Genomic DNA, 22,746 nt, shown 5'->3' with positions numbered 1-22,746 from the left:
GATATACCATTATTGGACATGTCTTATAGATATAAATGAATGAATAAATAAATAGATATATTTGGATAATAGTGGATGTGTGTATGATTTATTTATTTACCATTTAAATTATTTGTAATATTTTGATCAAATTTGCTCAATTGATTATTTTAAAGAAATATTACATTATAAAAATGCAAAATATCCTCTAGGTAAGTGGTTCTCAACAAGGGGGCTGAGGCCCACTAGAGGGCAAACCTTTAGAGGGAAACAGGTCTTAAAATAGATTAATTATTTACAAGTTGTTACCTAACTTACACATAATTACATTAAATTAACTAAATAAATTAAATTAACTAACTAAATAAAAATAAAAAAATCAAATAAAACAATAAATGAAGCAATAAAAAATAAAATAAAATAAAATAAAATAAAATAAAATAAAATAAAATTACACATGTATAACATGGGGTGGGGGGTGGGGGGTGGGTGGAATAAATAAAAACATCACCATTGCAGGTCAATAATAGCCATCAGTGAATTAAAAAAAAATAAAAAATAAAATAACTGAATCATTATTAGTAGTAATCAATTTCAGTATTATAAATGCAGCAGGTTAATACAAAATCAGCATGAACGTTTTGTTCTGTTTTGAGATGGCAAAGCCCTCAAAGGAGCCAACATGACTTCAACCGCAAGGACAAAACTACAGTCACACACTTTGCTCTTCGCTCCATGATACGGACACCTTTTGCAGATGCCTTATGACAGCATACAGAGAGCGCCGGTGTCATAATGTAACATACCGCAAGCTAATCTACCCGGCCCTCTCCAGCTACGGAGGGTTAATTGCAGAGGCTTGCCCCCCGTTCACTGTGTTTGGATAGGTGCTTCTCGTTGCAAACAGACAACCCTTTGTGTCGCTTCACTTTAATCTGTGACTTCATTAGGGAAGGAAATGGGAGTAAATACAAAAAGCCATTGTCTTTCTTTAGGGAGGGAGACCACAATGCTAGCTTGAGATGTTGTGTAACTATCTTGTCTGTAATATTCATTACACACCTGGGTCTTGGCCTATTGGTCTCAATTATGCCACGGAGAGCGAGGGAAGAGGAATGCATGCCAGTAAAATACACACTGTCCCAACTTGAGTTGTGCTCTCTAATTTCTCAAGGAATGTCTACTAATATTCCTTTCTGTTTTCAAAGATGTACGTGTCAAAGCTCAGCATAGTCTCAACAATAACCTCATACATGCAGGCTGGGAAGGCCAGTTTTAGAAAAAAACGGGCATGGATTATAAACAAATAGGATACTTTTGTTTCTTGCGTCGGAAAAGCTGTGGCAACACAGTCATAAGAGTTATGCTAACTCAATGTCTTATTGCCAAACTGCCTGTATGGAACAAACTTGTTCTTGTTAATCAAAAATCATGGCATGTTTCAAATACTTATTGAGTGAAAAAGCAAACAGTGAAGTGCACATGGGGACCATTTTGGCCAAACAATTATTATTAACACACTGAAAATGACTTTTGGCAGAGTGCAAAAGTGCCTGAAAGTATGACCAATGATGTTTACTAAGATGATAAATCAGAAATAGCAACAAAATTCAAAATTCAGCCATGTATATTGATTAAAAAGGTTTAACGTGACATCAGGGTTTTGTAAAAGTACAATTGCTGCTATTCAAATCAGTATCTCCTTAATTATGCATAATTCACAGTTATTAGTAAAGTAAATGCATGTAAGTGCAAATTTGAGATATATATATATACATATATATATATATATATATATATATATATATATATATATACACACACACACACTCACTCACACACAGCATATATTTTGAAAATATTTACATGTATTTACAAATATATGTTTATGTTCATATTTATATTATATATACATATATTTAATATACAAACATAACATATTTTTCTTAAATATATGCATTTGTGTGTATTTATATATACATAATACATATACACAGTACACACACATATATTACGTAAACAAAAACTTTTATTCTGGGTGCGATTAATTGTGACTAATTGCTTGACAGCACTAATGAATGTATATATATATGATGTGCACTTGGAGGCAATTTTGGCCAAACACTCCATTTACATAAGCATTTTGGCAGAATGCAAAAGCGTCTAAAAATACTATGGTGATGTGATGTTTACTAAGATAATCCATTAGAAATAGCTGCACAATGATCATTAAACAGCCTAATGCTGCCATGTTTATGGATAAAAAAGGTTAAAAGAGACATCAGGCTGTTGTTGCTATTCAAATTCTTCTTCTCCTTCTTGCTCCATCAATGTCCCTCTCAGTCACCTCCTATTTCCTCTCGTTCGCTCTCCCCTCGCATTCTCTCCTTCTTAGTGAAATGAATTCCGTAGCGCACTTGCCAAATGACCCGTGACCATGGGCGGACAAGGTTACCACTGCTGACTTTTACTGCCTCTCTGGTCTCCTCTCTGCACAAGCCCTCTGCCTGCCTGAAATACAAAGGCAGATACCAATAATAATGAAAAACAGCAAGATGGGGAAAGATGAAGAAAAAAAGAAAGAAATGCACAGGACAAACCTGCTGCTCTGCTACCCCCAAGGCCAGACCTGACAAAAACATCAGTATGATGACAGTAAAATATGTGAGGAGAATTATAAAAAAAAAAAAAAAAAAAAAGAAGAGGGAATCGTGGGAGGAGTTAAAACATGACAATACAACATAAAGAAGCAAGGCCATAAATAACGATTTTAGAACAGATCAAAACAAGCTTTTCATTTTTACAATTAACACCTCCATATCTTGAATAATCGGTTAAAACCTTGGAAATAAAAGTTGTAGAGTGAAAAATAGTCTATATTGTAATAGTATAGCCTTGGTTCTAAACAGCACGCTTGTGTTTGCAGTGAGGATTTATGCTGGATTCTGTGCTCAGGCTTGTTCGTTGTTCTCCGGCAAATAACTCAAAGTACTGCCGTCGATCAGAAAGATGATTTTTTATATTTAATATGACGTTATATAGTCCTAACCTAGGCTGTGGCATCCATACATCAAATAGCTAATGAGAGGAGTGGCTCACAGATGTCTTCTTTCCGAAAGACATATAATAAGGTTAGCAGCTCAGTAACAGAGGTGGCATTATCACCCTCATTCCTAACGGTAAGATATGTCTTTAACAGACCCCAAAAACATTTTTAACATCATTTACTCACTCTGATGATTCCAAATCTATTACTTTTGTGGAATGTGTTTTTTTTGGTCCATACAAAGTAAGATAATGATACAGTATATATTTTTACATTATTGATAAAGCAATTTTACGTATAAACAATGTCTATATACTTCTAACATTATATATATATATATATATATATATATATATATATATATATATATATATATATAAAAATACAAAAAAAATACATACATAAACACACACACACACAAACACAGTTTCAATTTGTTATGGGGACTTCCCATAGACAATGAATTTTTATACTATACAAACTGTATTTTCTATCCCCAAACCCCAAACATACCTTTTCAAAAAAACATCACTTAGTATGATTTATAGGCTCTTTTCCTCATGGGGACCAAAAACAAAACAAAACAAAACAAAAATCCCTACAAGGTCAAAAATTACTGGTATTACTATCCTTGTGGGTACATTTAGTCCCCATAATATAAGGAATACCGGAGACACACACACACACACACACACACACACACACACACACACACACACACACTTCTGCATTGTACAATTAGGTCACCAAACAATGAAAATTCAGTCAAGGTAAGTAACTAAAGAAATCATGAAGAACTTGTAGATCAGAGCAGGTCTAGTAGGCCACTCTGTTGAATTTAACACTGGCGAAAGTGAATTGTTCGGCAGATAGGGTACACTGCCACTATCATCTACCTTCGAAGAAAGAAAGAAAGAAGAAAAAAAAACTGTGAAAAGTGCAAGAGATGGTATGTGTGTGTGAAACAGGCTCTGCAGTCTGCTCTCTTAGCCTTGCGCTTTATGTAAACACGGAGGAGTGGAGTACTGGAGCTGAGCCTCTTTCATGTCTGTGCCTGCGGCGCTGCTCTCTCTGCCGAGTGCTTACATTAAAACAGTGATAAGACTTTAGAGGCCCTCATTAGGCCATAAGAGGTGTGTGCGGATAATACGCTCCACAGTAAGGTAATTATTATACCTGCGTCCAGCCTTTGGTTAGCACGCCTCAGGCTATCCACTTTGACCGTGCCAGAAAAGGAAACGTGAACTCCAAATACTCCTGCACCGCTTTCTCCTTAAACTTTTCTCACAAGTGTCACCAGAACACTTGACCAGTATAGACATCTGTGAGTGACAGCGCTGGAAGAGGACACGACTGTTAAATGTTTGTTCGTGCCGTTCCTGCCCGGCTGAGTTCTAAAGCGATCGGCTTGTTTCTCCTCGCATTATTCTCTATCTCTCTCAACTCGATTTCGCAGCGCTGATCTGATGGCTGAGTAGCCAACAATCACAGCTGTCAGATATCTCTGTCAAATCAGCTTTCGCTGCGGACTCAAACAGCAGTCCTCTGTGGTTTGGCTGGAAACTAACACACAGCCTTAAAATTGAATGTACAGTGCATTACTAAAAATATGGAGACGGCACATTTGCTCGCTGTCCCAACTGTTTTTGTTAGGTTTCACTCAAGAAGATGGAAGTCCATTTAGAAGTAATGGCTTGTGACAGTATGGACAGAGTATGACATTATATGCCTGACGCCAGCTTCAATCATTCCATGCATGCAAGTTCCACAAAAATCACTTTTGTAGTCTCCGATGGATAATCAGGTTTCAGACTGGAGAAGGGTGCTTATACCCATGAGATCATCATCAAGTTACTTCAAGTTTGTCTGCTTTGACAAAGGCATTTGTGAAGTCATTTCAGATTAGCTATAGTGCCTGATGCAGGACATGGTCTTTCGTATTTGCTAGCCAAAAGAGCCGGTCCGATTCCAATATTTCTTTCTGAGCTTCTTATGAGGCTTAACTTTTAAACTTCCTGTCGGATCCAGTATGCAGCATCCTTATATGCTGATTTTAAAGCTTGTGTTTAACTTTTTTAGTGTTTTAGTGACCTTTTAGGATAAATTGGAACCCCAACTTCATAATGACTGATGCTTTTGTGTCTGAACGGAAGCAAATTTCCAAATCCATGTTCCAACATTTAGCAAAAAGTCTTCCTAGAAGAGTAGAAACTGTTAGAGCAGGAGGAATTTATGTTGAATATTTTGGTTCTATGAAGAACCCTTAACATCCATTGATCAATTGATCAAAAGGTTCTTTACACTATGTCCTAACTACATGTGACGCATGATAAAATGTAACTTTTTCCATGTTAATCAGAGTTTTTGCCCTAACGACGACACACAACAATTTCTATTTTTGCGACATCGTGGCTGGAACAGCAACATACAAACTATGAAAATGATAATCTCAGATACTGATTGTGTTTTATTTAATGTTAGAATTGTTGAATGTGATTTTGAATATCATATTGTGTGACATTTATAGCCATACTGAAAGCAACAATAGATAGTTTACCTGAGCAAACGTACGGTAAAACTGTGAACTCACTGTGAACCAACAAATGTTTTCCATGACAAAGATGGTTTCAGTCACTCAGTGTGTACTTTTAATAATGTGAAAAAGGACAAATAATTATGAATTAGATTATAAACTTGTCCATTTCAATGGAAGTGCATATCTAAGTGATTCTGTCGAGTCAAGTTGTTGTGTCGCTTTTTAGTAGTTGTAGTTTTTGTATGATGCTGACTATAGCTACATAGAATTTCTCATCCACCAATAACTAGCAAACAACCAATGACTTTGAGTGTCCATCTAGATAATCATCTATGCAGCTTTTCTTTTTTTTTGGTGTATGCCAAGGAATCGGCTGCAAATCACATTTCACAAAACGCAAGATCTCTTTTAATTTCAACTTGATGGAAATGTCCAGCAGTCTATGCTACGACTGAGACCGTTTCATGAGCTACTAGTTATGGTTATTTTTTGTCAGCATTAGATCAGAGTGTAATCTAGCAGCCATGAGCACCATGAGACCATGAGCATAATACAAAGATATCACTCCAGAGCCCCATCGGTCCTCCTCTTGTGTCAGCACTTGAGATCTCAATCTGCAACTTAAAGGGTCCTTCTCTCGCTTTCTTTGTGTCTAGCCAGAGAGGTTACATCAAGAGGGAGAAGGAGGGAGAGGGGGGAAAAGGATTGTTGTATTCGAGAGGGAGATGGAGAGAGAGAACAAGGCAGATAGGTGGAGAAAGGAGAGAAAGATGGGGGGTTGGTGTATATGTGTGCATGCACATATGTGTGTCACTGTGTGTGTGTTCTCTTACAGACCCCCTGGGGAGAAGATCTTGTCATAGAGATCACAACAGACTGTCATGCACACAGCCAGAAGCTGGAGAACAACCCTAGCAAGAAAAACTCAAGACGAACGTAGGCCGGTTCTGCTCTGTGGCAGCCATAATTTGGGTTACAGAATAAAGGCGGCACTGAACAGCAACAACAGAGGATTAAGCGTAAGCCCTTTACGGCTGGAACACGACCGCTCGGTCTGTCCGCCACAGCTGCCTACAGTCTGTGAGAGGCAGAAAAGCCATTGCACCACATTCATCAGACTAAAATCCGGCGCTGATTCGTATGCCGACATACGATCACGGAAAGCTTTAGTACGTGAGAGTAATCTGCCGTAGGACACATTTTGACGCAGGATATCTGATGTCCTTGTCTCTCCATATGTTTGATGTGAGCGGGGAGGGGTTGTTTTCTATCAGTACAAGCTAAACAGGACGCCGGGATGTTGACAGGAAAAAATAATGATGGTCACTCCTTTGATCTCCCACATATGTTCAAACTCTCTCGCAGTCTGGCTCTCATGTCCCCCCACGCAGACAAAGGGAGAGAGTCGGCCATCGAAAGCGACTGTGTCGACGTATAGGACGCTTTCTTCTTTCGCTAGATGACGGAAACGACCAGACGCCGTGAGAAAACGTTCCCTGAAGGCAAAGCCAGAGGGGTCCTCGAAGGAGCGAAGCCACCTAGTCTATTAGTCTATTCAACGGTTCGTTCCCCCTTTTACTTTGTACCTGTCTGCTTATCTAGGGATGACAGCAAATTGCCATGGGTTTACATCACTCAATATGCAGAGCTGTCATCAAGGCTTCCATCACTGCTACTTAGCATATCATCTAACAAAAGACCCTCCACACAGTGGGGATAGGTTTGTCACTTTTACTGGCCAACCATGTTATTATCATCTAATTTACAAAGACAAGATGATAATTACATGCAATTAGAATTATAAACCTGCCATAGTGTGTGCGGTAAGCCTCAGGTTATACCATAAAGAGGACTCTCATTGGCTCATAATGTGCCCCAAGTTTCGCTAAAGCTTTAAATTACCATATTACATAACACTTTACAACTTTACTATATTATTACCTACAGGTAAAATAAGGGGCTTTACCATAGCTGTAGGTTGAGAGTAGCAGTTAGTTTTAAACGTACAGTAAGTAAATAGTCAGAAAAAGTTACATAGATGAAAGAATTTTAAATTGAAATGTACTGTAAAAATTTAATTAGGATTATCAATTAATACTCAATTTATATAAAAAAAATAATTAAACTTCGTTAATTAATTTTTTTCAAGTAAATTGAAATTCTTTGCAACTTTAGGGTGAAAGGAAAAAAAAAAAACTTAATTTTTAAAAATAAATTTAAACAACAACAACAAAAAACGACATATGTACTTTGAATTATTGCACCTTTGTAACTTTAGGGTAAAATAAAAAACAAAACAAAAAAAAAAACCAAAAAAAAGGGAAAAAACTAAGCAAAAAACTAAACAAAAAACAAAATGTAAAGCAAAAAAACAAAACAAGAAAAAAAAAAAAGCCTAAGGGGAAAACATTCAGAAGAGCCGCAGCTGTCTCATAAAAATACACATGATCTGCTGTATTCAATGTGAATAGAAATATGGCCCACCCAGACCTACAGCAAAGCATAACAGGGGAATGTAGCTCCCAAGCATCGGGACTGAAGGTCAACTGTACCTATTCATTCACTAAAGCATCATATAAGGAATTCTTCACAAACCAGTTCCTGATTTCATGGCAAATTTCCACCCAGGAGTACATCTGTACGGGGGATGTCAAGGCAGCCAGCGGGAGTGGGTTTCTCTGGATTAGGCCTGCTCATAAGTTTATCATTCATCAGTCAGTGGGGGACAGCAGAGGGTGGAGGACCCAAATCCCTAATTCTCTGCAGCCGTACCTTCCTTTGTAGGACCCAGGATTAACGAGGGGCCCTGAAAGAACCTGATGAGTTTAAAGCCGGGGATGAGAGAAGGGTGAAAGGCAGCACAGATCAGGACAGAGATACCATTAGAGACCCCCATAAATCACGTCATCCTTAAGGTAGAGGTACTGCGGTTTAAAGACCAGCTGTACTTTTTAACCTCCACCTTTATTTCCAGCCCCATCCACTTCGGTTATGTACGACCGGAGGCGACGGAGTCATATCCCCCCTCCCTAACGCTTCCTGACAAACTCTGAGTGGTGTGGACATGGGGATTGTCTCCTAATGAGATCAAGCTTCTCTGAGAAAGGTGGTTCTTATAGCTTCAGACTTTATTGAAAAAGATCTCAAGCTCATGTTGCTCTGGGCAAGATTTCTTAAAAGTGGAAGACAGGCAGAATGACAAAAACAACTACAGAAATGTAAGAAATGTCAGATGAATTTACTGACTTGGCGGCTCCAGTGTTGTCTAACCCCTCTGAAAAGGATAGCCTTGCGGCTGCCATGCCTCGCAGACCGCTAATGATTGTGCTAGCTAAAATTTACAAGTGGAACCAGATTTTTAAGAGAAACATTGATGAGGCACAACACCTTGCATGGCTCATGAATCAGTCTCTTAGCTTTTTTCATTGCCTGAAAGATTTACTGGCACATTAGAAAACTATAGGGGAGTGACAGAATTAAGGAAGCAGGAATGTAAACGGACTCAGTTGGGAAATGTCAGTAAATTTACTTTATAGCCTGCATCTAAAACGCAGGAATGATTTACTTCTCTTTTGCCATGCTAGTTGAGTTTCCTCACCGGGTGGCCAGATGCAAACTCTTCCGCTAGTTGCCCACAATAAAGACCCATCGAGCCCCTAAGTGATAGCCATAAGCTGAAGATAAGGGAAAGAGGGGAAATGACATTGATTTACTGGCCAAGTTTAATACTGTATTACTCCTGATCGACGGATATCAAAAGATTATGCCAGGTAAGGGATGATTCAGCAAATAGCCTTTAATCAAATTCTTTCACTCTCAGAAATAAGCTCTTGAAGACATTAGTCTGATCCAGTAAAGAGTGAGAACCTGGGTATCTTCCAGCAAACAGCTTTCTCTAAATTCGAGTGGCAGGACGTTGTTCTTTAAAAGGCACAGGGGAACGGTCTCTTTAAAATGAAAGGCTAGCAGCAGTAGAAGGGATGTACAAAGTTTTTATCCCTAACAACAACAAAATGAAAATACATTTCCGCACTTTGAACAAACCACCAAACTATCTGGCAAAGTTTCCTGAAGTTTGGTTTCTGCAGTGGACCCAAGCGTCCTGAATTCATCAATTCTGCAGATGCAAACGATGCAGATGTTGTATTGCTAACCTCAAAGCCTAAGATCTGGGTTTGATATGCTCACAGGACACAGAGAAAGCAGCTTTAAAGCCTTAACGCATATACAGTAGGCGTTTGTATTAGATACAATGGTAACAATTTACAATAAGATGCAATACACTGACTTACTTTAGTTAATGCGTTAGTATCATGAACTAGCAATGATATAAAAAAAATTAATTTATTATAGATTAAATGTAATTTATAATTATACAACTGTGAGACATTAATTCACAACTTAAAATGTTAAGTTTACCTTGATTAATAAATTACATTTTAAATATAAACTAATTTTAAATATTAAAGTTAATAAATATTGTATTTATTCTGTAATATTTATCAGTAAAGCTATTAAAGTGTTATTCAATAATAGTTCATGATACCCAATGCATTAACTAATATAACAATTTATTACAAAGTGACACAGTTATACTTTACATGCAACTAACCCTAAACCTATAGTAATCAAATTGTAATAATTTATTTTACTAAGTACTACTAGTGTAATTACAATGTAACTACATACCTTAAAATAAAGTGTAATAATATTCACAAATTAAATCTTATTTTAAAGTGGGAAACATGTTATTTTAAGGTTTCCTTGTTACATGTTACATACACTTACTATTATAATAACAATTAATTATGCATAATTTCATACAAGTAACCCTAAACCAAACCCTAATCCTAACCCTAACCATATAGTAAGTACATGTAGTTAATTAATATTACTCAGTACTTAAAGGTATAATTACACTGTAACAAGGACACCTTAAAATAAAGTGTTAGACTTTATATGGTGAAACTTTATTTTACAGTGTCCTTGTTACAGGTTACATGTACTTACTATTATAATAAGAGTAAATTATGCATAATTGCATGCAACTAATCCTAAACCAATCCCTCATCCTAACCCTAACCCTATAGTAAGTACATGTAGTTGAGCTCAGTAAGCTCAGTACTTAAATGTATAATTACACTGTAACATAACACCTTAAAATAAAGTGTAACCCTTTGTATTAATGGCATAATTTAATATTCCATTACCTTTGTACATTATGAACAGCTTCGCAAAGATTTTGACTCAAACACAATTGGTAACATTTAAAAGAAACATTTAATCAAATCAAATAAATTCAAATATATTCAGATTAGACCAGAATCGCTCTCTACAACCCCAACCCCACCAAACAAAGCATTGTTTGAAAGTGAAGTTGTAGAGGAAATATTTGTTATATCTCAGTCGTAATGATAATTTGTGGTTGTCACTTTGCATTCCACAGCCAAAGCACACCTTTTTCCCTTCACAAATCAAATTCGCTGATAAGAAGCAGTCACGTCTACTTGTCTAATGATCAACTCCTTCCATATTCTGAAGGCTTGAGAAGCAGTCAATGAATTCTCAGTTTGAAATGAACTCTGTAAGGTCATGACACAGGATGAAGGGGAAATGGTGATGACAAACAAAGGTCCCAGCACTCCATCGCCTGGCCTGCTGCCGGGGAGGCCACACTCCATCTCCTGACTCCTCTGGGAGATAACCGGGATTCTCCAGGCCTTCCCAAACCTGGCAACTTCCCGTAGACACCTCTCTTCTCTTCTCCTTCCCTGATGTTATCAGGGGCCAGGACCCACTGTGGCTCTTTGTGGCTCACAGCCCCAGTTTCCGTCCGCACACGTGTGTGTCACATTATCTGTCAAGAGGCCAGACGCCATTTCCTGCATATTGGAAGAGGAGGGTAGGGGACAGGAAAGGGAAAGGACACACAGACTGACATCCAGGGAGGGACGAACATAGAGATTGTGTTTAGTTAATGTTTCTCGGCCCAGGATTTCTTATCAAAAATTGGCTCCATTGGACGGGTAACCCCTCGCTTGAGTCTTCTGAACAATGCAATCAGGTTTAATGGCCTGTTTGTAAGCATACCATTTATACACGTTGCACAGATTAAAGTTGGCATGAACACAGCTAGTGTTTTAAAATACCACTACATTTTTGAATATTATTATGAAAGCCAGTTGTAATTTCAGACAAAAAATAAAATAAAAATAAAAATAAAAATGAACGGTGAGCTTAATATATGGTGAGAAATAAGCCACAATTATGAGCAAGAAAACTGCAGATGTAATGGATGTAAAATCATGTTGCATGTTAAAATTTATAATTGTGAGTAAAAAGTTGCAAACACATCAAATATCATAAATGATGTAGTTGTGAGATACAGTATAAATCATATTATAACATTATATATATATATATATATATATATATACACACACACACATACATACATATATATATATATATATATATATATATATATATATATATATATATATATATATATATATATATATATAATACTGTATGTATATATAGCAAATATGGAGAAAAAACACAATTGTGATATTAGGGGATATAATGTTGCAATTATGATAATAGAAAGTCATAATTGTGAGATATAGTATAAGTGATATTATACACAAATATATAAAACCACAAATACGGGTAAAGTCATAATACGTGAGAAAAAAACACAAATATGGAACAAAAGTTGCAATTATATTAATAGGGATTAAGAACAATTTTATAATGTCAAAATTATCTAATTCAGTATGTCACATTGTAAGATATTAAGTCATATTGTCAGAAAAAGTCACAAATCCAAAAAGCAATTACAACAAATGAAGTCACTTTATGAGATTCAGAGATACAGCATAATGTTGCAAACTTGAGGAATGTTATAATTGTCAGAATTGTCAGAAACAGGATTCCACATATTATTTTAAAAAATGCTGTAAATATACATAAAAACAGCTATACTTCAATTATTAAACCAATGCATTTTTTTTTTTTTCATCTATTTGTGTGCTATCATAATTTGTAGTCTGTGACATACTCGTCATAACATCTTTGTCTATTTATTCATTTTCCATGAGTTGGCTAACACGAGTTCAAGGACCGCATGTCATCACATGTTAGTGTGGAAAAGTAATACAAAAACTGTCAAAGAGTTCCCGAAAAACATTTCCCTAAATAGAGCCACATGTGCCGTGAGGCCATGGAAAACAAACGCAAACATAGTGTTCACAGTTTTACAGAAATATTCAACACTCTGTCCATTAGGTGCAACTTAATGAGCCTTCTGAGCCACGACAGTTAGCTATACTTTGACCCCAATAAAAGAGCTATTTCACAGGAGGGAGAGAATGCATTTGCCCCCACCACTTGGCTACCATCTGAGTCTCAGCTAGGCCATGATCTGACTCCATCCGCATCCTTGGCTGGACTCAGGGGTCTGATTTCAATGGCTGCCTAAGCAGAGTTTGACTTTGAAGGCTTTGATCCCGGGGCAATGCTATGGCATTTGACTTCTGGTAAAGAAAAAAAAAGCAGCATGTCAGACCTCCAGGGTCACTGGGATCACTTAGCGCTGCTGAAAATAACCAGTGGAGAGCCGCGATTTGGGGAATCTAAAAGAGGCCTGACATTAGCAGGTGCCCCGAGGTGGACTGGAGAGTGCTACAGAGCAGGTCATTGACCTTGGACCATGGAGAACTTTTTTTTTCCAGAAAAACCTGGAGGCCTGACTTCATTTTGCAGCCAACGCTTCCACTGCTGTTTTGAAGCACCCTGTCGACCACTGCCAGCCCCTCCAAAAAATAAAATTTTAAGTAAGAAATCTCTTATTTAAAGAAAAAAATTCCATCAATTTCCAGCTGAAGTATTTTACAGTCATCGCGCTATTGAATCTGGCAACTGGCAAGAGAGACACCAGAATGGAGGCAAACCATTGACATCAGAATGGAAACATATCACTGACCATGCAATCACAACCAATCAAGCCTCATTTAGCTACCTTCAAAAAAGCTGTCCAAAATTACTTCTTTATTACTCCTATATAGTGCACTAAGTAGCATTCACTACAAAGGGATGAATGAACAAGTGAATGATTTTGCACACAGCCAATCAGACATTTATTTAGGCTTTTATTTACATTTTATTGAGAAATAAATGAATATAAAAATGCTTATTTTTAAATGGTTTTGCTAGTTATATTAGCCATTATTTGTATGTAGCCCAAAATACATTTTGAGAACTTGATAACACTTAAAACCTTTGTAAAATGCATTATATAGAAATGTATGATGTACAGTAAACTGTAATGCTTTATATCTTTTCATAAATAAGAGTTAAAACACCTTGTTTCATCTGATATTGGTTATTTTTTGTGTACTTTAAAAATGAATAGACACGTATTTAAAATATATTATAACTGTGGTTACAATTATTCATGATTTCACAGAATGCACTACAAGGCTTCAAGTAAAGTGTTACCAACATCCTTGTACACAAAATATGTGAAAATATAATTTGAAAAACTAATTTGGGTACCATGTAAAATGCCTTTCATACCAGGTAAATATATAACAACAAAACAAACTGACCAAAAGAAAAAGACATGGGATACAAAGCTACTCTAACTGTATAAGTGACACACCTAGCTACAGTAATGTGTGGTTGACTCAGTACCACTAATATACTATTAATTGCTGAGATCTAAACAGGGATGTAACTCTAACCTCTAGGTGACAAGCTCAAATGATATGTTAACATCAGCCACCAGCTATGCTACCTAAGGTTACCATTTAACCGAGAAGCAGAAAGTGACACTGTCTTCCCTTTCAGAGCCTCCAGACAGTTTTCAGAGATTGAGCTGTCACTTTTCATGTGTGTCTTTTTTATTTCTTTTTTTTTTTTAACCACAGATTGATTTAAGCATGAACCCATCTGATACACTGCCAAAAACCACAGTACAAACCTCAGCCTGGAGTGTAGGCAATTTTATACAATGGGGGTTGGTTAAACTTAAGCATTTTCCCCACTACAATCTCTTATTGGAGTAATCTAAACTCATAATTAGAAGTTCTGTCCTCCTCTGCACAGTGCAGATCTGATGCTGAAATCTTCACAAAAGCATAACATTTAAAAAGAGTACATATTATGGAAATAATATACTTTAAAATAACATACTAAGTGAAAACTGGATGTAATGTTTTAGGACACTTAACTACATGACATTTTCACCTAAATAAACATGTATTATAGTTTAAATTTATATTAAATGCAATCGGTTGAAATTTGAAATCATTACTTCTATTGTCTTTGAAATATGATTACAGTGTACAAAGTTAGCATAATGTCTAAAGGGGACCATCGAAATATAGTGCTACCCAATTACAATTTGTAAAAAACTGTAATTTTAGAAAAATAACCACTTTGTTTAGTATATGAAAGTGAATGGGAACTGACATTGTGGAACTCCAAAATGACCAAAAATGTTCCATAAAAGTGGTCCATAAGCTGTACAGTAGTCATGAAAGGAGTAGTGGTTCATAAATGACTCAGTTTTTTTGAGTAGCATCTCATGAATGGTTCATTCTTTGGAGTCAAATCTTTGAAATTAATCAATTGATCCAGTTCACAAAACCAGTTTTAATTGTTCGTTTACAAATCAGACTGATCTGGTTTTACTGACTCATTGGCTACGTTCACACTGCAGGGCTTAATGCTCAATTCCGATTTTTTGAAAAAATTAGATTTTTTTGCAAGGCCGTTCACATTTCCAATTAAATGCGACCTTTTGTGATCTCCTGTGTGAACGTGAAAAGACCCAGAAGTGACCCGCATGCGCAGAAGAGTACTCAACGGTCAACGACGTCACTCGTTGTTTGCGGAAGTAGCTAACGTTAAACATGGATGTCAACAACAGTGTAGTCAACAGCGGAGCTCTTTTTGCAATATTAAAGTTATTTTCCAAACGGAGCCAGGATCGTCTGTAACCACGCTCTGCCATTTCGCTGGAAATGTTTTCGTAAACCGCCCGGTTCCGATAAGAGCCCTCGAGTTTGGCCTGAATAGAGCTGTCACCCCAAATATTAATTAAATCTGTGACATCGCTTCCCTTCCATTGACTGGTCTCAGCAGCATCGTCCGCCATGGTTGTTGTTTATCTTCTCGTTCCTGCCTACTTCAACGCAGAATTATGACGTTTGTAGCGTATCAATGACGTACGGGTCGGATACATGTGGCCTGGCCCTTCAGACGGAGGTCGCATTTCAAAAGATCGGATTCGTATCGGATTCAGGACCACATACCCAAGTGGCCAGGGTCACATTTGAAAAGATCGGATCTGTGTCGTTCAGACTGTCATGAAAAGATCAGATACAGGTCGCATAGGGGCATAAAAATCGGAATTGGGTCATTTCAGCCTGCAGTGTGAACGTAGCCATTGACATGGTCGCAACAGTTAACAAATTACCAATAAATAATGCATGGCTTTAGAAGACTTGAATTATAGTTTGTGTGTCACCTGGACCACAAGTTTTAAAGTCTGACAGCCTCTGTCCTCATTCACCTTCATCATATATGAAGATTGGCCAGGACATTCTTCCAAAATTTACATTCTGTGTTCCACAGAAGAAAACACCACAGGTCTCAAACGGCATGGGTAAAGAAGGACAGAATTATGATTTTTGGGCGAGTTACCCCTTTAAGCACTACATTTGGAAGACAGATGATATATTTTGATATGTAATTGGACGGAACCAACATTTCCAGCAACACACATGTGGTGTGCACTAACCTCATGAACTTCGGCCCATTAGTCTGTGTCAGCAGGCCCTACACCTTTGGAGGAACCAGGGCACCGTTTGCCATTTTTCACCTGCTTAAGAAGTGAATGACAAGTAAAGGTCTTGGCTCAAAAAAACAGAGCCGCTGGTGGTCCTCTTCAAAACACCCGGAGTCACTGCGATCAATTCACATTACTGAAAATAACCCCTGCATCCATGTCTCTCATAAACTTCTCCCTCAGACAACAACTCCAACCCCCACCACCCAACCATATTCCAGCTCCCCCCAGAGCTCTGTGACACCAGCAGGTGCTCTTTGTCATTGGACCTGCGGCACATGCTCGCAGACTCCACAATAGCAGCCGAAGGGCCCCATCGCTCGTCCTTCAGTGCCCCCTCTTTTGTTTCACACTGTAGCTTCGGCTCAATGCCATTTTTGTTCTCACATGTCAAAAGTTCACTATGAAATATGGCTCTCTGGAATATTAATTTTAAGTCCCATAAGAGGAACACACATTCAACTGTGTTTTTATTCTTTCTAATGACTCTTTGATAAACCTCAGCTAAGAGGAAATCCCATTATGTAATATGAGAAAGCCATCCCAAGCTTTACATCTGTCATGTACATAACATGAGAAAAAAAAAAAAAAAAAAAAAAAAAACACTTTCAGATTTATGCCTTACAGGTCATGGAGATAAATCTACTCGGGCCTCATTTCTAATGGTGCTGTGAATGGCAGACATCAGTGCAGTTTGTGTGAGAACATGTTGCACTTTAATGCCATCTGTAACCCAAACCAATACTTCTTATCACAGATGCAAAGCTTGCAAAAGAGAGAAACACATGCCAGGGAGCTTTGAGATGTCATACATGCAGATTAAAATAGGGAAACATTACAGCACTGCCCGCAATGTTCACAGGTATGCTCTGCTATTTCCTGTTTGTATTGTTTTTCTTTTCCTCTAAAATTTGAAATAGCAGTGTCCATTTTACATATAATGCATAAATGCATTTAATCTAGGGTGTCCAAACGTCCTCTTTTTTTTCTGGACTTGTCCTGACGGGGACTTTCAGTACATTTTATTTACTGTATTTGTATTTGCATACTTTTGTTATTTTTCTCACACCACGATTGGTCCATTACGTGCAATGTCTGCATTCTAGTGGTAAAAATACTTTTCAGTCATTGCCCTTTCTAAGTATGAAAACAATAGGAAAACAAAGTCAAACCCTGGACATTTAAGGCAATTTAGAAATTTCGGCCGGGATTTGCTCCTTTCCAATTTATTCCAAATCCGTAAGACCTTCGTTCATCTTGAGAACACAAATTTAGATATTTTTGATGAAATCCGAGAGCTTTCTGACCCTGCATAGATAGCAATGTAAAGACATCATTAAAATAATCCATGTGACATCAGTGGTTCTATCTGAATTTTATGAAGCTAAGAGAATACCATTTGTGCACAAAGAAAACAAAAATAAATTTATTCAACAATTTCTTTTTTTTTCTGTGGCAGTCTTCAACGTGCGTTTACAACAGTACCATGATGCATACACCAAACTGCGCAGAATTTTAAATGTTTGGGTTAACTACCCCTTTAAGCTAGAGCCCTGCACAGACCTCAAATCTAGGCCCTAGTCCAGCCCTGGTCCGAGACGCTCATGCCCTAGCCCAGCCCTTGTCCGACAGCTTATCAGAATTCTCAGCCCAAGTCTGACCCTAAAATAAAAAATAAAAAATTATATATATTATATATATATATATATATATATATATATATATATATATATATATATATATTATATATATATATATATATATATATATATATTCTTAAAATACCTAAAATTAAATATACAGTTACAAAACAGCTCAAGTATATGACAAAATGCTAGTTTAAATGTTTAACCTATATAAATGTGCGCTGTTAGATGCATATTCAATAATTTTTTACGTTGTCATTTTTGCTCATAAAGGTAAGAGAAATCCATCATTTGGCACTGCAAAGGGTCTACTTTTATTTGTGTGCACTCACAATATCTACAAAACATTGTGCTTTTATAAAATAAAGAAAACAAACAGGATGCTTTTTTTGCAGTTGCGGTCTTGAGCAAGAGCACTTCACAATGATGAACCAAAACTCAGTGAATACTTGCCTCACAGACTTGATAAATGATTCTATAAAAAGCTTTGAATTTTTTCTTTAAAACAAAATAATTCAAATCGAAAACAAAAATTATTTCATTATAAAATCCGTAAAGATGCATTTCTCTTCAGGGCTCTAATACAAACTTCAATTAGAATTTAAAAGCATTCTCAATTAAATTTTGATGCTGTTTCTATATACTAAAAGAAATGTCACAAAATTATTTCATATTAAGTAGTGCTGTTATTTATTTATTTATTGTATAAATGTAATTATATGTGTCAATTGATCTAACTAAACTATCATATAAATATCATATAAATATTTTTTTCTCAATTTTTTTTTTTTTTTGGAAAAAGCCTTCAAATTAAGAAAATTCAAAGACAATGTGGCTGAAGAAAGCATTAAATACAGAATTTAGATGTCATGCTAAAGCCCTAACATATTACATACAGTATTCTGTTTTAACCATAATGTTTTTTTTTTTTTTTTCTAAATGTTTTTTTGATGAATGTTGATGAATGTTGTCATCAATGAATGTTTTTTCTTTTTTTTTTTCCTCATGTGTTTTTTTTTCCCCTCTTCTGCTGCTTCTAGTTTACCCTCTAATTTAATTTGCTTTGTTGGTTTGCTGTTCTCCTTGGAGAGCGCTTGTTCCAACACACACGCAAAACTAGGTGTTCTTGTAGCACAAGGGCATGAACATGGACTCCCATTCACCTTGCGTTTCAGTGCTATTTCTCTCACCCATAGTGGCCCCTAAAAATCAATAGAAGTTCAGGAACTAACTGTGTCTGGGGCACAGATGTACACAACTGTGTGTACAAGTTCAGCTGAGGACAAGCAGCCACAGAGGATTCGTCCGCAGCCATATTATTTCCTACGTGACAACTGTACAGAGAGCGAATGAGTGATTTGCTCACTCGGGGAGTAGGAAATGAGAAATTTTATGGCATCTGGAAACCAACACCATTCTTTCCTCCCTCTCCATCCATGTCACTTCCATTTATTTACACCTCTTACAGACGGGCTTCGCAACCACACTACAAAGTATATGTAGCCACGAAATAGAGTCTGACCCTTTGGTATTTGCATGCTCCTTTCTAAACACCACCACGGCCGACATCAGCATTCATGAATAATTGCGCAGAATGTACACTCTTGGTTAGCGGTGGGCGGACACGGGAACAGAGCATGTAGCCACCGCTTTTGATGTGGAATTGTAACCGCATAGAGCAAGAGCTCGCAGACTAACAAGCACTCGCAGCCCAGTGTGTATGTCACAGGGGGAGGGAGTCGCAGCACAGGGCACATTCATCAAAGAGAAGCTGAGCTGATGGAACCTAAGTGCAGTGTCATCACAAGGAAAAGGCTTGATAATCACTCATGTTGGAGTGGGATCTGCACAGGCCTGGGGAAATCAATAGTAGTTCACTGGACAGCAGCCTAGACAAAACAATCCAGAGGGTGTGTCTCATTCCACTCCTGACGTCAATCAGTATATTGTGAACACTATAATTCGGCCACTGGTAAGAGCCTTGACCTACTAAATACTGGGACACTGATGGTTCAATTACCTACATTGTGATCGTGAGGTTAAATGTTAAAATGTAGCTGATATCTACCAACAAAATTTGTTTATCATGCATCTTTGCTGAAGCGGTTAAAAAATTACAAGCTCTGATGACTAAAAGACAACATTTCCAGGAAGTGAATATAGTGAGCATGCAGCCAATGCTCATTGATTTTTATGGTGCATTCATTCTCATTTCGATTTTGTCAATGAAACAGCCCTATCTTCTTCCCTGGGTAGTAAGTACACTTACTACTAAACTAGGTAGTACTAGGGAATGGACTGAGATGCACCCATAGGCCTCACAGTCCATCAGTCCATATGAACCCTGCCCCCTGAACTAATTTCAAGATGAAATAAAAGCATTACACACACTCAATGAAAGGGTGTTGTTAATCCCAACATAATCCAGGAGTTTGTTTGTTAAGGTTAATTTGAAATTGACATGCAGCTGTGGGAAATCCCTTTTTAAATGTTATGTAAACACCAAGCAAACACTTCCAATAATGGGAAACCTACATGGTCTTATAAAAAAAAAAAAAAAAAAAATAACACATCTAACACATTTAATCATCAATTTAGCAAAAAACTCTCTTTTTTAAGATGCATGATATGGATTTTTTTTTTTTCCCTCTTGGCCACATCCAGCTGAACTCCAGAATGTTTTCTGGTTCTGCCTCTTCAAACATTGATAAAAGAACCATCAATCTTTTTTTCAGAAAAAAAAAAAAAAAAAAAAAAAAAAAAAAAATTGTTTTGGTCATTCAGAATTCTTGTCTTGAAAGAGACCCGTGACTCAAGTGGACTGTACGATTACAAATCTCTCTGAGCAGTCCATGCTTAACTACAGCAATGAGAAAAGGTGGAGAGGGTCTCTCCATTCTAAGTTGTGGTTGACCTCATTCGGTTTTGGCTCTCACTTGAAGAAAATAACTTTCATCTTTTCTCGCTATGGCTCTGTGCTTTTAGAGGCAAACAAAACCAACCTGGCAACCAACTGCAGCCTCTCAAGTTGTCCGTCTTAAGAACACTCAACCGAGTCTAAAGAATTGTATTCTGTTTAATGCTGCTATTAAATGTATGTCTTTGCTATTATGTCTTAATATACAAAGTTCCCAAATTACTCTGTCTCTACAGTACATTCACTACATAGGTTTATGGATAACAGTTTTTAAAGTGCTTTAAATGTACACTTAATTCATATCAATAACATAATATATAACAACAAGGATTAATGTTTAATTACAAGCATCTTACAAATTAATTGCATGTTGTTCATCATTAAGTACTGTCTGAGTAAATGTTTCACTGTATCAACATTAAAATGTGTCCATATGTTTAGTATAGTGTGCTGTTAATGATTCTGCATTTTATTTTTCCACATTACATGAATTCAACAGCTGATTCTTCTCTAAAACGGAACCGTTTCTCCAAGAACCGATCATCTTTGCGTGCCATAACAGGGAAATCATTCAAAGTAGGACTGTCATGAGATGACACTTTGCACTTCTAATGGGAAACTGCTGTTGTGTGTCCCGTGTTGGCTGAAGACATGACAAAATGCTGAATGGAGAGGAAAAACGAGGAGGGGGGGAAACGGATCAATACTGCTCGGGAAATAAGGTAGAAAAGGTTATTTACTTGACATTGATCCGTTGCCTCGGCAGCAGAGCCGGTCCAGCGTCTCTTTTGTTAACCTTTAAGCCTGAGTGTACTCACAAACGATAGGGGAGTCCACTAACAGGTGTAAATTATGGATCGAAGGAGGTCGCCATACCTCTGTCACTGCCTGGTGCCTGTGTACTTACAGCCCTGAAGAAATTTAAACATCAATAGGGATAATAAGGACAAATTTATCACACTCAGGTCCTGAAGTCCCACTGCCAGGTCTGCCCGGCGTCTTGAGCAAATGTTTCTCAATCTTAGCCTCAATTGATGCAGACATTCTTTTTCCCCTCAAGGATGATCAATTGTGACACAGCGCATTTCCTTTCACTCATTGTGCATGGCTCTTTGTAAAGGGGAAAATACAGACTGCTAATTTGCTTTTTTTCTTTTTACAACGTGAATGCCTTAATCATTCTAAAATAAAGATGCAATTCATGGGATTAACACGTGTACATAATTAGCACAAAGGAAAAATGAAAGGATTTGATTTATTTCCATAAATGACATCATATATTGTTTTTTGTGTATGGTAAAGGTAAGATTGTGAGATTGTAATATTAGACACATGATTTGAAGGTAAATGTGTATTATAGTCAAATATAGAGAAAACAATACTGCTTCACATATACTAAACTTGTAATAAATATATGTGATATACACACACACACACACACACACATATACAGTATATAGACACACATATATATTTAATTAAAATATAAATATTTTCAAAGAATATACACTAGAGTTCAAAAGTTTTGGGTCAGTAAATTTTTATTCTTTCTTTTTTGAAAGAAATTAAAACTTTTATTCAGCAATAATGAACAATGAACAATAATGTTTTTTTTTATTTATAATTATCTTATGTTCATCAAGGCTGCATTTATTTGATCACAAATACAGAAAAAAAAAAACTGTAATCTTTTTCAAAATGTTATTACAATATAAAATAATGTTTTCTATTTTAATATCCTTTAAAATATAAATTATTTCTGTG

The 22,746-nt window shown here is 36.8% G+C and overlaps 1 long non-coding RNA gene across 2 annotated transcripts in view; it reads right to left on the bottom strand.

The window, feature by feature from the left end:
• Positions 1-1,990: 1,990 nt before the first annotated feature.
• The window catches only part of LOC109068248, a 93,479-nt gene continuing 72,723 nt past the window's right edge, over positions 1,991-22,746 (bottom strand). The window contains exons 5-6 of one of the 2 annotated variants that reach the window (XR_006157092.1): positions 2,580-2,608; positions 1,991-2,490 (exon numbers count right to left, since the gene is read on the bottom strand). This is a non-coding gene — a long non-coding RNA (uncharacterized LOC109068248). The remainder of the gene's footprint in view (positions 2,491-2,579; positions 2,609-22,746) is intronic. The other variant, XR_006157091.1, reaches the window with a different exon arrangement.

This window comes from Cyprinus carpio, chromosome B18, assembly GCF_018340385.1.
Source record: "Cyprinus carpio isolate SPL01 chromosome B18, ASM1834038v1, whole genome shotgun sequence".
NCBI classification, from domain to species: domain Eukaryota; kingdom Metazoa; phylum Chordata; class Actinopteri; order Cypriniformes; family Cyprinidae; genus Cyprinus; species Cyprinus carpio.
The sequence above is the reverse complement of the archived record's forward strand: the minus strand, read 5'-3'. Positions and strand labels throughout refer to the sequence as shown.